The 18,270-nt window shown below is 38.8% G+C and overlaps 1 protein-coding gene across 4 annotated transcripts in view; it reads right to left on the reverse strand.

Moving 5' to 3' along the window:
* The window catches only part of Cald1 (caldesmon 1), a 212,496-nt gene that overhangs the window by 101,962 nt on the left and 92,264 nt on the right, over nucleotides 1-18,270 (reverse strand). For all 4 annotated transcript variants that reach the window (XM_074062703.1, XM_074062699.1, XM_074062711.1 and 1 more), the window contains exon 2: nucleotides 15,624-15,715. The gene's annotated coding sequence lies outside the window, so the exon portion shown is untranslated. The remainder of the gene's footprint in view (nucleotides 1-15,623; nucleotides 15,716-18,270) is intronic.

The following is an 18,270-nucleotide window of genomic DNA, read 5'->3' on the forward strand; positions in this document are numbered from 1 at the left end:
GGGAGAAAGTAAGGGAGCCTATTTTGTCTATCCTAAAAATTGATAGTAATTTCAGCTGGGCCATTACTGTGACTCAATGATACATCTCTTCATGGTGCAGGTATTGGTGATGTCTGAGTGGAACATTCTCCAGTAGATTTCCCACTTTTACTCTTAAATTATCCTCACTTACCTTGGTTCTTTAACTGCCCCCTCCATAAACCTTTGGAAACAGTGAGCTGGACTCAGACTTAGGAGACGGGATCAAAGCTCTCTGAGTTTTTCTCCATAAAATGAGGTAATTGGACTAGATGATGGCCAGTATTTCACCCTACTCAATATAATGGTATGGCTTTATAACTGACCTCCTATCCAGCAAAGATATGCGTTAAGCATGACATGTTTCCTCCTTTCTAGGTATAAATGATTTGAAGATCTAAGTGTGTTTTCTTTTAATTTTATGATTTAGAAATCACTATCCTTTCAAGCATAAACATACCAAGAAATGCCATGGCATTCCAGATAAAAGTATTTTATTATCTCTCAAGTGTATTTTATAATTTTCTACCTCTGCATTTTTATTCATTCTATTCCGTCCATCTGGAATGAGTTCCCCTCCTTCTGCACTATCCATATTCTGCTCAGTCATTAATTTCTGGCTCAAATTTCATTTTCTTCATGATGCTTTTCCTAAGGATCCTCACTTAAAAGTGATATCTCCCTCCTGAGCAGCCATAAGTCATTTTGGTGATTAGTAATCCCTTTCTTATCACAGCTCATCAATTATTTTCTTCAAATATTTTTATTTTGACTTTATATATGCTATTATCACTAAGGCAACTTATGAATAGCTAGAGTCTTTTAAGAAACCCTTCACCACTGGGACATAGTACGTACTCAGGAATTGTACCTGATTTGGGCCACTAGATTTTTATACTAGATTTTACCATTATGAGTGTGGGAAATGTAACTCAAGCTGATTTGTCTCTCTGTACTTTATTAACTGATCAGTATTTACAAAGTGAATCAAAGACCTTGGTACCTTATTATATATGAATCTCAGAAGTTATATAAACCCACATTTGCAGTAGTTATACAAAGTAAATCTGGCAGTGTTTTCTTTTTGACTGTAGAAAATGAACTTTTGTCCTTTAAAAAAAAATCAATTTATAACCCACTTTGCTCTTTTCCAAGCTGAATGGTTCATTTGGGACTCAAAAAACCAAATAAACAAATGGATTATAATGTACAGTTTGGACTTAACTTTAGCTCAACCTTCACCATTTTGTTCCAAAAATCTGTGCTACTTAAAAAAATACATGCAATCACCAAGGCACATTTGTCAAGACCAGAAAGAAATAAGATCAACCAAGGGGCATTGCCTTCTCAAGTTGTTTCTTCTCTCTAACCAGTGGAATCCAAAATACCAGGCAACTACGAGCAAGTTAACAGATGATAGCCTGTGTGTTTCCACCCTCACTCTCTGCTCAGTCCTTTAAAATTGCCTTTTCTCTACATCCATTTCTTCGTCTGTGACATAGGAGACCTGACAGACATAACATTCCTAAAGCAATGTTTTTATGCCTTCTCTTCCACCTTATGAACACCCTGGCCAATTTGAGATTTATGAAATAATGTTTCTTATGTCTAATGATCTCAGCACTTGGGAAGACAACACATTTAGGGACTGTAAGTTGCATCTTAAAGTGTTACCACAAATAGCATCACCTTCATTTGGAGTACTTTATGCATTTCAAAACCCTGTGGTTATCATTATTTGATCTGCCTAAGTGGGAACAGGAAATTCATCTCCATTTAAATAAAGGACACTGGAACATATAGAACTTTGGCATTACCTCTCAAACTGCAGCAAATTGGTGAGAGATCAGGATTGATATTCGGACTAATCTCTAATGAACTCACAAGTGGCTTAGAAGAGCAAGAAGAAGTAAAAATTTGGAAAGTAATGCTTCTGTTCCCTGTTCAAGAGTTGAGTCATTTTTCTTTGACAAACTCAAGGAGAATTCGACTGAAAGACACCAGTCAATACCAAATCAGAATAGTCATGTGGCCACTGATGTTCTCATGAACCCTAGAAAAGAGTAAATGCCAGAGGTATGACCCTTAAGGCAAAGATGGAAATTCTTGACCAATTGTGTCCATGGGAGAAAAAAAAAAAGCATAGCCTTGCTACAAAAAGAAGAGAAAACAGAATGAACATGCTTTCCAAATGACTATCTATCTGAACACATGTTCAGTTGAGAAGTGAGAGCTGGCTGAGGGCTGCTGAGAAACTGTGTACCTCTATACTGGAAATAGTCAGGAAGAGGCGAAGTGACCATCTGTGTAGCGTTATAGTGAAAAGATATTTTTAAGAGCCTAGAGCTGTGCTATCCAATGATATAATTTAAATTTAAACAAGTAAAAATTCAGTTCCTTAGCTTCACTAGTCTCATTTCAAGGGCTTGGAGGTCACCTGTATTTAGTGGCTGCCATGTAAGTGCAGAGAGAGTTTTCATCATTGCAAGATGCTCTATTGGACAGTCCTGCTGTAAGGACTTCCAACTCCTGATTTGAAATGATTGGGCTGTGTGAAGTAATGCAATGCACTTCAGAGACATGGATGTATGCAAGACATGGTCACTAGGTCTCTATCTTCAAAGACTTTATAATCTCATGGAGAAGAAGTAATAAAATTTGGGATGTTGTACAGGTTCAGATCTCTGCACGAGGATGTGCTCTGTGGATTGCCCCATTGGTGTCCTCTTTGTTGTGCTGTGGATGGTCTTTGGATGAGGCAATGTCATTCTGACCAGGCACTGGTTACTGAGAAAGTGAAATTCTTGGCAAATTCCCAATAAGTAGAGATATCACCTGAAGAATTATCACACTTCAAACTGAATAACAAGGCCTGAGAGGAAACGCAGATAAAAAGTCTTTTTATTTATTAATTTTTGAGACCATGTCTTGCTATGTGGTCCAGGTTGTCCTCAAATCCACAATTTTCCTGTCTCCGTCTCCTGAGTTCTGGGATTGTAGGTGTGTGTCGTCATGCCCAACTGAAGTTATGGGTTTTTATCTTCATAAAAAAGGTACTGAAATCAGCATATTTTATATAGCAGTAATTTTACTTGCCAGACTTACTCATCTATAAAAATATCAGCAACTCTCGTGTCTGCTCTTCATGACTGGTTTATTCCACTAACACTACCAGTTTGGTGACCAAACATAGTCAACTATTTTGATAGAATGTAGATGGTAGGATGCACATCCACTTGTATCACTAGAAACAACTCAAAGGTGTGTCCTAGAAGAATTTTGCTCACAGCAATGGTTTTGCTTATGAAGGACATGTATTATTAATCAGGTACTAATTATTCCCTAGTGAAATATTCAACTGCTATTCATCATGATCATGTATTATAAAGCAAGATAGAGACTATCTTCTAGGAGTTTATAATCTAAAATGAAAAGTTCTGAAACCAAACTGGGGAGCATTATCCATTATGTCTTTTGGATCTAATACTCATGTAATTTAAATGCATACATTTACAAATAAATAATAAATCGAAGAGCATCTAAACTGATTTCTTCTTTTTTTTTTTCTTTTGTTTTTTGGCAGTGCTGGGGTTTGAGCTCAGGGCCTCCCACTTGCTAGGCAAGTGCTGTTACTGTTTGAGCCACTCCACCAGCCCTCTTCTTTGCACGTGAGTCTTTTAGACAGTAGTTTTATCCATTTGTTAGTGGGGATGTCTAGATTTTCCCTTATTATTACAATTTTGGTGGTTCTGGAGTTTGAACTCTGGGCCTTGTATTTGCTAGGCAGGCACCCCACCACTTGGCACTCTACATGGCACTGGAGCCATGCCTCCAGTTCTTTTTGCTTTAGTTTGTTTTTCAGTTAGGATATTGTTTCTGCCTGGGGCCAGCTTGGGACTGCAATCCTCGTACCTCTGGCTCCTATGTAGCTGGGGTTACAGATGTTCATCACTATGCCTGGTCCTGGACTATTTTTTATTTAAAGAATGGCTGTGCCTAGTGCTGGTGGCTTACACCTGTAATCCTAGCTACTTGGGAGGCTGAGATCAGGAGGATTATAGTACCATGCCAGCCTGGGCAAAAGAGTTTGTGAGACCCCATCTCAATTGAAAAAACCTGGGCATGGTGGTATATACCTGTTATCCCAGCAATGGCAGGAAGAGTAAACAGGGGGATTACAGCCAGGCTGGCCTGGGCAAAAAAGTGAGACCTTGTCTCCAAAATAATCAGAGCAAAAAGGGCTAGAGGTGTGGTTCAAGTGGTAGAGTGCCTGCCTAGCAAGCATGAGGTCCTGAGCTCAAATTCTAGTACTTATAAAAAATTAAAATTGCAAAAGAATGGCTTGCTGTGAGACCTGCTTAAGACCAGCACAAGACTGTGGGATCTTTGCACCACTTACTCTAACTTGTGTTTGTACTGAAACTTGTATTGTATTTCTATTTGTGCACTTAGTCTATAGCCAGTATTTTAATTACTTAGTACATTTCTGTTTTCTTTAAAAGACATCCTTGAGGTGATTGATTACTCATTTTTGTTTTCCCTTAAAGTTCTTAAGCAACTGTTTTTCTTACAGTCAGCTTTAAGTTCACACTTGCTAAACTGGAATGGGTTCTAGAGCATTGTTTATTCATTGGACTAAATTGGTAAACAGGCAAACTTGACTAAGACATTATCAAAAGGCCTCATCTCCAGTGGAGATCTTAGCAACCTTGGGGATGGTGATGGTTATAAAATGGAGCTCTATTTTATATTTTAATTACTAGTCATGGTTGTTTTCCTCTACAGGAATAGAGCATTGTGTTAGTAGCTTTCAGAAGAGTGCTAACAGGCATTTGTATTGGAGGGAATAGGTTTGTTCTGAGACACTGGAATAAAAAGAAGTAGGAAGAAGATGTATGATGAATAAGAAAAGATGAAAATCAGGTTTGAACAGATACTTCAAATTTCCACAGCCCTTGGAGATTCCTTGCCACTCCTCCATCATAATTAGAAAACACTGACATTTAGAGTTGGTCTAAATGCTTCCATCAGTCCAAAAAAAAAAAAAAAGTGTTGCCTGATTTCTCTCTGTAACCATGCTCAGTAATTAGAAACATAAGGCAAGGTTCTTAGTGTTTGCTTGGGAACCTACCCTTCCCAGGACTGGTGTCACTGCCCATTGGCCACAGGACTTTTATCTTTTCTCACCATCTCTTATAGGAGCCCTAGCCCAGGTCACAGGAAGAGTGTGAGGTTGCCATGGGCATTCTGGAGGAAAAAAGTAGAGACCTCCGGCGCCACTTAGACTTTAAAATACACGGAAGAAACTCATTGTGCCTGCTCATTTCCTCGCTGAAGGTCTACAGATCTGCACTGCATTTGGAAGGCAGTAGTTCAAAGATGGTGAGATTCGGATTCAGACTAAAAGAGTTGAAAGCTGGGTCTTTCTGAAAACCAGCTTGAAATGACATCCTGGTTTGTTTCAGAGAACAAGAAAGCTGATTCTAGATTTCCTAACACTCTTGCTGGAAAAGCTGCACTTTCAAAGTGTGGGATTAAACACAATCTAAGAAGCAACAGCAGCAGGTTTTACTTCTGAAAAAATCCCCAAAGAAAACGGAAAAATAGTTATAATTAAGGACTTCAACTTGACAGTTACCTTGTTTGTCAAATTAAAACATGTGGCAACCACCTGCTAAAGACCTTGAAAGAAAAAGTTACCTTCTTGTTTTTCTACCTGACCTAAAATCTTTTTGGAGCATATTTGCATTTCCTGATTTTTCACACTTAAACAAAAGTTGTCCACACTATGTACAAAGATGACTAAGCAATTTTGTATTAAGTAATCAAAGACAGTCCTGCCAATTTTAGAATAATTAAGTTTCTACAGCCTAATATAAACAGTTCCAAGAATTACATGTGGCCTACCAAAAGTATATATTACAAGTAGTCAACCCCGGGGCCAGCTGGCAGACAGATCAACCTATTAAAGAAGAATTGTTCAGAATCTGAAGTATTATTTTTCTTTTCTCCCACTATTTTTTCTGCATCCAACTTTGTTTCTTTGGGAATGTTTTCAAATATACAAAGCAAAAAACTATTGTTGAATTGTACCTCTTGTAAACAAATGAGCATTTCTCTTGGGATCCTGTGGAACTCGCAAATCATTCCAATTTCAACCTGTCTACACAGGCGGCCAAAGAAAAATGGAGCAAATGAATCCACCTTGTTTCCACTCAAGCCCAAGTGTTTATATTTTGCTTGACCACTATAAAGGTATATAGTGACTACTGGATAAGGGAGTGTGGACCATAAGTCATGTGCTCCTAAAGTACCAAAATATCTTATTGACTGTCCTTTTCCAGATAGCTGGTGGACCAGAATTTTTCACAAAGAAGGTTAAAATCATAGGTCTAATCCCACTGGACTGCACTATTTGAGAGATTACAAAATTCTAAACCACTGTCATGTGCCATGATATTAAAACTGGTTAGCTGTAAGTCAGATGTAGCCTGACAACCTTAAGCTGAGAAAACAGAGATGGCTAGATTAACTCATCAGTAGGCATTTTTAATAGAGGGATTGTATGGTCTAATGAAAGAAAATGTGTCATCACACAAAAGTCCCTACACATTCAACTGCATTATAAACACCATTGTCTTTGTGTTTAAAATCTAGATATAATCCAGAGTGGCTCAGACCCTAGAACTGTCATCAGAGTGAAAACTTCCCTAATATCATTCAACACAGGTTTATGAAGTATTATCCGTTCAGTAGTCACCTTGTGTGCTATGGCACCTGAGGTGTGAATGCAGTTACTCTGCCCTCACAGTGTCTAGAGTCTGATGGTAGAGACAGGCACTAAACAAATAAAATGCACATGTGATAAGAATTGGGAAGGAAAAAAACAAGCTGCTAAGAGAGAGAACTACAAGAATGATCTAATAGTTTCTTTGGCGTTAGAAAATATGGATGTTAATTGGCTTTTCAAACAAGGATAATAACGCTATACATATAGGCATGCACTCATGAAGGGAACCTAAGTTTGTAAGACTACAGTTTGTGTCCATTCATCAACTATAAATAAATAGCTATTATATCCCAGATACCCACTTCTCTAGATGCAAATAAATAAAACTTTCCACTTCTTTCTTCCAAAGAAGTGGGTAGGGAGAAATTATAGTCAGGTTTGAGCTAGTCTCATTCCCTTCCTTCCCACTTCAGGTCCTATGAAAGTAACATAAAAATCATAAGCTGCTAGATGCTGTCTGCCAGAGTTTATGCAGACACAGGGAATTCATTTAAGATAGTGATTAGAGTAGAAAGCGGGAAAGAGGGCATCTTTCTAGATCCATCCAGTTTGATGACTGTCTGACAATAAAAGCTAGTTTCTTACTCACCACCAAGCAGAAATTTGCTGATTTAAATGAAGCTGGTCCACTGTGTTTTCAAAATTTGGTTCACAATTCTAAGAAATGAACGGTTTGTAATAAATTTATCTCAGTGGCAGAACATCTCACAACCAGCTTTCCCACTTTGAATGCCACAAAGAGACCTTTTATTTGTTGACACACAGCCTCTGGACATTCATGAAAACAAGTTGTTCTCTTACTGCTTTTTAAGTTAAACAGATTTAGGTCAGGGTCTCAGCCGAATTTCAAAAACAGATGTTACATAGCAAAAAAGCTGAACTGACCCCAGCAATGAGAGGCTATTTCACTTCAACTTGGATGTTCTTTTTCAGCAGGAGGAGTGATCAAAACATGCCTTAAACAAGAAGCAGGAACAACTCAAGGTTTACTACTGTCTCCATTCAGTGACTACGTTGTAGGTCTGGGAAGCAGTAAGGCATCTAGAACTCCTGGGTTGGGAAATAAGTATCACTGGTGAGGGCTGGCAACTGGAGGCGACTGCTGAGAAAGGCTAATCTTCCCCGCACTGCCACCAGCTTGCCTCTCTGTAGACAGCAGAAGCCCTCCATGAAATAGCTCCACTTCCTCCATTGCATGTTTCCTCTCCTCCCACCCTCACATACAGACAGCCCAAACCACTGAGTCTTGCTGTGATTTAGCTCTCATTTCTGCTTCTTGGCATTTGTACCTGTTTTCTCTTTTCTGTAACCTTAAGTTCCTTTCCACTTCTTTCCCAGAGTCTGGTTCAAGTCTTATCTTTATCCCAGAAAACCATCTTTTTTTTCAGCTTTTACAACACTGTTGGCAATGTTCTTCTTGGTGATCACTATCAGTAGTTTGTTCCTCAACCATTTTGTAACTTCTCTTTCTTTTGACCAGATCTGAAGCTGTTCAATATTAGAGCTTAGGTCTCCTTTGATATTCCCTCACAGTGCTGACTATTTTGCTACACATTTGTATAAGTGCATAGAAATATTTGCTGAGTTGAATTTATTGAAAAGTGTAGGAATCCTGGACAACAGCCATGGTTGTGAGTAGTGGTTGCTCCAGGTTCCTGTTTAACACTTCTGGGTACATCATAGAAATACACTTGCTTGTGGTCAGTTGGGGCCACATGATTTGTTCTGGCCAATGAACTGTGAGCAGAAATGTCATGACTCTTCTGGGTAGACTTGCTGATGGAAGACCCTTCAGTGATCTCTTTTATCTCCACCATGGTTGGCAATATTTCCCAATGGTAACTATCAGAAAGTATCCCTGAGTATGGATGACAGTGATGTGGACCAGAGACCCCCACCTCTTCAAGGTTAGTGAGAAATCATTAGTGACAAGTAAACTGTGCTTAAATCACTAGATTTTGGTCATTTCTACCCCCAACTAATTATCATAATTATTGACATAATTATTATTATGGTCAACTCCACCATTAGATAATGTACTTCTCTGCTTCTAAGCAAATAATAACTCCACCTATCTGTTTTCTGTTGATTTTGTGATTTCTAGTATAGAAATGGGGATAGGTGGGTGAATTAGAACATATTTTGCAGATAAAGTGTCTAGGAGTAGAAGTGGCTCATATTTCACTTCCTTATTGGCCCCATCTCCTTACTCCCAGGAGCCATAACACTGCTATTAACTATAGGCGAATTTGTATATTATGTGCCCATTTATATCAGACATGGCAAAGTCAAATGGTCTTAAAGATTAAAGAAGTAAATTTGGGGGGGGGAGGTAATAGAGAACACGTGCATCCCTAAGAACATTCTCATTCAATTAAAAAAAAAAAAACCACGCTATGCAAGGGAAGCACATTTTCAGGGCAATACAGGCTCCAGTTACTAGTTTGTGACCCCTGACTGATACAGTCTTTCACTGATGGTTGATCATATGCCAACCAAGGCACTAAGAGTACTTGCAAGAGTGAACTCGTAAATGATCCCAGACTAGCTTAAAATTTAGATGGAGAAGCTTATTTATTTAGCCAAAAGTAACTTTGCACTAACTACGTACGAAGCACAGTTCTCAGAAATTTATAAATAACAATTTAAATATTTTTAAACCCATGTTATAGAGAAAAATATCAAGGTCTGAAGAATATCAATGTCTGTCCAAGGTCACACAGCTAGTTAATGAGGTAGAGGTGGGATTCACATCCAGTTCACCTGGTCCCAAAGTGTGTGCTTTTAATCACAACACTGTTACATCTCAGACTGGAAAATGAATGATATAAAGTAGACAGGGGCAAGGACCTCAGTGATGAAATGATCCAGGGGTGGGCTGGAAGGATTTATGCTCAGCTACAGAGTCTTACCAGGAGCCATTTCCTGTCAGGAAGGTTTGACTTACTGGATGTTAGGATAAATTCATGTGTGATGTTTATTAATGAAGTAAAAATGAATCTTCTGTTTGTGTTCATTTGTGTTTTGGCAAACTGATTTATTATTTCACTTAAGTGGGGTTCACTTGAGAAAATAAGCTGAATTCATCCTAAAATCCTAAAAAAATAAATCGCCACTCTTCACACTTTGACCATTTCTTGGCTTTGCTCATTTAATGAGCTTTAGACATGAAGCTAAATAATACAAGTCATCTGCATCAGTTTCAGGGAAGATCTAGGTTTTGTGGGACCTGAGAACTATTTGGGAGGCCTCCTTTAAGAAACAGAACACAATATTCAATGTAAAAAGTTAGACCTGGGGTTGTGGCAGTGCCCTGTCCCAATGAGAGGTTGAGTGGTCAAAGCTCCAATGGTTTCACGGCAAATCAGCTTCTGGTGTCTCAATTTTGATTCTTATGATCATTCCACAAAAATGTCACAGCAACCTTACTTCATTTTTCATTTCATTAACTTTGAAACTACAGTTGTATTCTTCTTTTTTAAAAAATAGTGCATGAAAACTAGAATTTAGGAAACAAATAATGTAGAGTCAATTAGACATTTCTCTTTAAATTTATTTGCAGAATGGTAGAATTATAGATACAGCCAGTGCATTACAATGTTTTGCCTATAGAACACATAATTAAGTATGCTAAGTGGGTGGGAGGGCAGAGAAATTTAAAACATGACCCTTTGTCAATTTGAGGCCAATGAATTTGAGACATCACAGTTCACATCAATGAACACTTTATTTGGTTCTTCAAATTTTCCATTGCATTGAATTTTAAAAAAGAGTTTATTTCCTAGGAAAGAATACTAGAATTGTTAATGTAGCCCAGACCTAAAGTAGCACCTGAGATGGAGAAGGTCCAATTCAACATACATGTGTAGAATGAACAAATCAGTAAGTAAATGAAAATACATGTTTGAAGAAGGTGTTGCTAATGGTGGTCATGAGTCTCCCTCATCAACCCAATTTACGATTGCATTTTAAATTTATAAATCATAGCTAGTGACCTGGGGGAGGCACTTAGATACATTCCCAAAGTCTCTCACTGTAACAAATGTCTTTATACAGATGCTTCTTGATAAACCCATCACACAAACCTATCAAACCTCATAGGTTAGAACACAGTACACCATGGTATATCTCGTTTGCCTTCATGATTGTGGATCTGACGGGTGAGCTGTGGTACCCAACATTGCCAGAGTATTGGGCCACATATTACTAGCCTGGGAGAAGATCCATATGCCAAATTCAAAGTTCAGTTTTTAATGCATGCATATGGCTTTTGCACTATTATAAAGCTGGAAGATCATACATGGTACCATTTAAGTCAGGGACCACTCACATTTCTAAATTTTGTAAACGTGTGATAAAATCAGGTTCAAAATCATGGGTATAATACACTTATGGGAGAAATTCTTTGAAGAACTTTGAGAAAATGCTTTTAGAAGAACTCCTTCCTTAAAACTCAACATATGTTTGCATTCACATCCCTTCTGCATTCTCTGGATTTGATAAACACACTTTCCCCCAAACTCGGGATGCCCTGTTCCACTGTATATCATTTTTAGTTATTAAATAACAGGATTCAATATTAATGTTGGCCTTCTCCACCCTTCTTTAAGAAAGTGTTTTCAGCCAAAGATATTAAACTGCTCTTTTCCCCTGTCAGTGAAACAGCCAGCATCCTGAAATCACAGCTCATTTGTACCACATTGGCGTGAATATTCAGACTCCATTTGTCTACAGCTCTTAAAGGCTGGTGTTAGAGTGAATGATGGACATTTTGTTTTGAATTAGCAAAGGGAGGGGGAAACCCAAGTAATAAGTTTAACCTAAAATATCTGTTTCAGGGACTGTAGCTCTCTTTTTTCCTCTAGGAAAAGTCCGTTTAAGAAAATCTAGATTTAACTTGGCATTGTTGGACTTGGGCTACAGAGAATAGTAGGAAGGAAAAAGGCTCAGTTCCCCACCCCCGCCACCCCAGATTGACTCCTAGTGGAGTCTTGTTGCACTGAGTCAAGCAAGAGGTTCACAACTTAATTTTGTATAACACCCCAAAGCTGAGTTTGGAAGTGGTTGAGACTGTGTCCTTTAATCTTACAAATCATGTCACATTTGGAACTTCAGGTGACACTTTTGATAGTTTTGATTCAGAGGCAAATAGTACCATTATTTCTTTCTCTCTATTGCATAATCATTTGAACTTATGGGAACGAAGGGCTGAAAAGGAGTTTCAGTTTGCGGTACCATTGTCTATTCTTTCCCTTGTTATTTGTGCCCCCACCTGGCACAATCTCTTTCTGTCGCAAGCCATGTGAGGCAAGGATGTACATTACCGTGGAGGTGCCTGTCAAGGATAGGTATGATGCTCTGGCCAGGAAATGCCATCATTTAGGCAAGCTTATGACGTCTGCATGTGGTAAACTGGAGTGCCCTCTTTACTGCCTCACCTTAAAGGTTTCCCAACATCTGGGAAGACTATGGAGACCTGTTTTCCCAACATCCCCTTAATCCTTAGCCAAACATGGGCTGTATTCACGCTTACACTGTACTTTCTTCTTATATCTCATGACAAGGACCCTGGGGACAGCTTTCTGGAGGGGAGACTCTTTGATAAAAGAGAGGGTTCTAGACCTTCTCCCATATACATCTTGTTTTAGAACCACTCCTAGAAACCTATAGAAGAGCATTTTAGTTTAAGAAAGACCTCTTCATATCCTACTCTAACAAGTTTGGACACCTTGAACTAAACAAGAGATGGAGCCCTTTGTTAAAGATGTCCAGGGAAGCGCATTCTGTAAACCACAAGGAAAAAGGAAGGCAAAAATCCCCAAATTTCCACTTCATCTGGAGTTTCAACTGATTTTAAAAATATTGGCCCATGGTGATTATAAAGTCTCCCCTTCATGCTGTTCTAAAACAAGGGCAAAGCCTTCCAGGTACTTATAACTCAAAGCACTTCTTTCACATGCTCATAGGAAAATGATCTTTTCTTCCAAGCCCTTTAGCGACTAAAATTAATGAAACACAGTCAAGAGGCACCTATACTCGCCAAAGGCCGTCATTCATTGGAACACCATGGATTGCAGAGCTGTTCCCTCTTGCCTTCAGAATGTCTCATTTTATATAAACAGCAATTTGTGCAAAATCCCCTAATCAAGAGTCAGTGGCAGTTTCAAGACAAATGGGCATCTTTTTCCTGGTTTGTCTAGGAACATAAAGAGGAAGGTATAGGAGTGGGTACTTGAAGAAAGCTGGCATCTCAAAGTTCATCTGAAAAATGGGTGCAGGTATGCAGAAAAGAAGGAAGAGGGATTCAGGCCTCTGATGGCCTTTTCTGTTAATCCAAAAAGGATCAAAAGTTTCTGCTAAAGAGGGAGAACTAAGGGAATGAGAAAGAAAAGAAAAAAGGAAAAAAGTGAAGAGAAAACTTAAAGGAAAAGAAATCACAACTTTGGAAAGTAAAGGAGAAATGAATAAATGCCCTTTCCTGTTTTATTGGCATTGCACTAAGCAGAGTAAATCGGGAAATTCAGTCTGGGCTAAGTATGGCCCCATTAGAATTGGTGGGGCCCAGAGAGTAAAAATTTGTTGTGACTGTCATGATCCTTGGCCTGGCCTTTCTGTTGTCCACCAGACTCCATTTTGGTATAGCAGTAAAACCATAAAATATTGTCCAAGCCTACTCAAGAGAACAGGTAGAGTGTAGAGATAAGCAGGAAACAATGGGCTAATGAGGGGTTCTGTGCAACAGAGGGACACCACGCCCTGCCCTGCCCCCGCTGAGCTCTTTACTGACAGTCTAGACAAGATGATCATCCCTGGCCATCTGACCCTGAAAAGGACCTGCGTCTGTCTCTTTGGTCATCAAGGAGGGTAATACAGCCCTCCCCCATTGTCCATTATGATTGGCTCTGCTTGGCTGATGAATAAAGTAGTCCCAAAGGAAGGTGCTGTTGTGTAAGACCCCCTGGGCAGGCAGCAGAGGAGTCAGGCACATGTCCATGGTGGTGATAGCTAATGGACAGCAAAGCTAGGTAGGGCAAGCCTCATAAGAATGATTTGGGGCCTAGTCCCCAAAAGAGAGGACAGAAGAAAGAATGGAATAGGTCTAAAGAAATAGAGAGAGAAATACAGGTAGATATATCCATGAGCTAATATACATGTTCTCACCCACCCTCATTAGAAAGAGCGTGGTTGTTTCTTCCTCATGGAAGGGTCCTTCTCCTGTTAGTCACCAGAGAAACTTTCTACATACAATTTTGGATGACATTTTTAACCCACTGTTCCTCTCCCTCCACAAAGTCTTCCTGAGTGTCCTTATCCACTGACGTTGTCATTTCCAACCTATAGTTTAGGAATGTGAAACTCTTCCTCTCTAGTTCTCACCTGACTCACATGTCTCTTGTTTCTGAACACATGTGCTTGGATGCCAAGCTGCAATCCAAACTCATCATCCTTCTTTATGGCTCCCAAAATAGTGTTCTTGTGGAAGGGCACACTCACTGGGGCTTGTTCCTACTTCTCTGAGGAAAAATGAAGCACTAATGTCATCAGCTAATCACGTCTTTCTCTCAACCCCTTTCAGAGGTTGCATATAAACATCCATACATTCATTTCTTCAGCCATTTAATATTAATTAATTAACAACTAAATGATTTCCGTGTCAGAACCTCCTCTAGTTCTGTGAGAGGTGCAAAAGGCACACACTTCAGTTTAAAAAATTATATACTGTCATAAGGAAATAGATCTGTACACAAAGGACAAAACACACCATAGAAAACCCAAATGCTCTGAGAGTGATGGAAATGCTAAGGAAGTTCAAGAGAGGAGAATTGGAGGGAAGTCCAATTGTAATAAACAAAAAATAAGCATATTAGAGAAAAAAATGATAATGGTGGTGTTAAGGGCTGAACTGTGTTCCCCTGAAATTTGTATGTGGAGGTCCTAACTCCTACTATGTCAGAATGAAACTGTATTTTCAGAGGTCTTTAAAGAGGTAAGTTAAAATCAAGTCTTTGGGGGGTATGGCTAATCCAGTATGACTGGTGTCCTCATAAGAAGAGGAAATTCAGACATAGAAAGAGACACCAGACAGGTACAGAGATGACCCTGTGAAAACACAGAGAGAAGATACCATCTGCAAGAGAGGCCTCAGAAGAAATCAACTCCAGCCACACCTTGATTTCAGACATCCAGCCTCAAGAATTGTGAGAAAACAACCTGTTTTTTAATTCAGTTTGTGGAATTTTGCTGTGGCAGTCCACATAAACTAGTATAGGGAGCAACTAATATAATCCTGACACGATAATTGCCTGAGAACTGTGCTAAATTCCTGAAAAGCTTCTCTTCTAAATGAGGCCAACATCAGTTTCCTTTGGTTTCTCTATCCTGTACTTTAGAAAGCCCCTTTCTGCTCCCCAAGTGGCCCTTCTGTTGGAGGACAGTGTCGTCCCAGGTGAGGAGGACTTTCTGAAGAGAATACTCATTGCTCTGCAAATCATTAGTATTTGCACAAACATGAGCTCATTGACCCTGGAGGACTAACTCCTAGTCTCTTATTACCTCAAGGAGCTGGAATTATTCAGAAAGTGAAGACTTTCATTATTGATCCAGAATTGTAAAATACATATACAGAAAAGAATACAAAATAAAACAAAAAATCTGATAACAAAACAGGAAAATAAATCCTCCAGAGCTTGATAGATTCTACCTGACAAATTGGTAAATAAATTAGGAGGCTCAGTGTATTCAGGCAAAAATTTAGAAAATTGGGCAGAGAGATTGCAATTTGCTAAAAACAGAAAGAAAAACACAAACTACTCACAGATAGGCAGTCAGATGTCCACTTCTGAGCCTCCCAGTTGACCACCAAACCCTGTGGAATTCTATTGGCTGATCCTCAAATGTTATTAAAACCTGAAATAAAAAGATGATCAAAACATAATAAATGGAATGAATTTTTGTTAACAAACTAAATATTTAAAACTATCAGTTTTTTCTTAGGTATCATTTTTGTTTTGTTTTTCTTTTGAAGTAGTGGAGATTGAACCCAGGGGTTCATGCTTGCTATCATTTGAACCATGTCATTAACACTTTTATTTGTATTTTGTTTTCAAGATAGGGTCTCACTAATTTTGGCCTGGCTGGCATTAAACTTCTGCCTCTGTCTTCCACGGAGCTGAGATTATAGGTACATGCCACCACCCCCTGCTTCTCAGGTGCCATTATTAATTAAGACTTTCAAGGGGAAATAAGGCTTGGGAGATAAATAGTGATTGTGTATTTTAAGGAAGATAATTATGATTATTTCAGAATCCATCTTTGGATACTAAAAAATGAGGTAGAAAAGGTCATATAGTTATTCAAATATTCTGCATGAGCAATATTTATTTGCTTATTTTCCCTTTCTTTGTTTCAGTTCCTTCAGAAGTTTTATTTAAAAAATTGGGAAATAATAAAAGGAAATAAAATGCTATAAGGGTGGAAATTTTTTTTTGTCTGAAGTGAGAAGACAGGAAGACTTTAACAAGAAAGCCAAATGAATGGCAAGTGACTAAAAGTAGAATTTGTCTTCAAATAACTCTTTCTTTATATGTTCAGATTTAAGGTCTAAGGATCAGAAAGTTGATGAAGCTCTTATTCCCTGTTTTAGGATCTTTCTCTATTGTTAGTCACTTTGCAACTTCAAAAAGATGCCAGAGGGAACCATTTCTCACTGTACCCTCAAGCCACAGCTGTTCATAAAGTGCTGAGCACTTCTGGCTGACCTGGCTTTGAAGCAGTTGCCAAAGTTCTCTGCAGGCCACACTGGGTCTAGAACAGATATGATAAGAAGAAAAAGACTCAAGGTGAAGGAAGGCAGAGGGAGGGAGGGAGCAAGACCCATAGGGCAAATGAACCTGTCTTTCTTTTCCAGGCCCTATACAGCCAGGCATTAGCTCTTGCTCCTTTGATTTAACCATCTACCCAGGTCAGGGGGAAAAATGGATTTTATATGAGAACATTCACTGTGGGAAAACCAAGGTAAAATGGGATTCTCTCCTCTTGATCAGATTTCTAGTTTAGGGTAGGTCTTCTTACAGCCCTTAGGAAAATCTCTGGTCAGGTACAGTGAACACGTGTTTCTGATAGTGAGTAAACAGAACAGTAGGTTGTAATAGAAGCCCTTGGACATGGAGATTGAGTGGTACCATAGTTTGAACGCATTCCCCAAAGTCTACATGTTGGAAACTTAGTACTCCAATTCATATTTTGATGGTATTTGGAGTGCAGGCTTTGGGAGTTAATAATTAGGATTAGATGAAGTCATGAAGGTGGGGCCCTCATCATGGGAGTAATGGCTTTATAAGAAGAAGAGAGACTTGGGCACACATGTTTCCTTGTTCTTTCTATGTGATTCCTGTGCCATGTCACATGGCAGAAGGGCTCTCCCCAGATGATGGAACCTTGATATTAGACTTTCTAGCCTCCAGAACCGTAGGAAATAAATTTCTTTTCTTTATAAACTAACTAGCCTTTGGCATTCTATTATAGCAGCAGAAAATGTACTGAGACAGATGGTGAGGGATGGTTCCTTTCAATAGGAGACATCTAAGCTGAAGTCACATTTCTAGGAATGAGTCACCTATGTAAAGATCTGAGGAAAGAGGGTTCTGGTAGCACAGCCCTTGAGAATCCTGGTGTAGGGCTTTTGTGAGATGTCCATGGGCTGTGTGATCATGAAACTTATCCATGTTATTCAGTCCCTGTGGAATTCAGGCTCACATGTCATTAGTATAGAACACTTTGTAGAACAAATGGCTCTTACCAAAAAATGGCCCTAAAAAATGTTGCCTTTGCTGGAAACCAGGAGAGGGTTGTGATCTACATCTGCTCATAAAGAGAGTGCCAGGGACTCCCATGGTTATTTTACATCCAGTGCTCAGAGGGAAAGAGGTCCTCAGGCCTTTGTTTACTTGTTAACTTGAGGAGAAACTCATCCATATTATTCAGTCTTACATGTTGGATGATAAGTCAGAATATTTCTTAGTAACACACAGAAGAATGAAAAGCTACAGTACACAATGCTTGGAATGGGAAAGGAAAAATAGCTTTTTCAGTCTTAGTAAATAGCTATTTCAGTCTTAGTTGGAAGGAAGTCAAGTAATTTGTGGTGATGGATATTAAAATAAAATATTTAAAAATAGATGCATGAGTTTTAGTCATCATGAGCCAGTAACAACAAAACATTAATAATTGTCTCTGTTTTGCATGTATAGTTGAGTATAGGATCTAGGAGTACATTATAATGGATAAAATACATGTTCTCTGGGGATTTGGGTCATTTAGATAAACACTAATGAATGAACTGACCTTGAACGAGTCATTTAACCACTTTTGTCTTTTTACTTCCTTCATCTGTAACACCCATTTGGAGTAGACTTTTAAGAACTCTTCAATTCAGATGTTTATGTATCTGTGATCTTTTAAGG

The sequence above is a fragment of the Castor canadensis genome, chromosome 2 (assembly GCF_047511655.1).
Source record: "Castor canadensis chromosome 2, mCasCan1.hap1v2, whole genome shotgun sequence".
In the NCBI taxonomy this organism is placed as follows: Eukaryota; Metazoa; Chordata; class Mammalia; order Rodentia; family Castoridae; genus Castor; species Castor canadensis.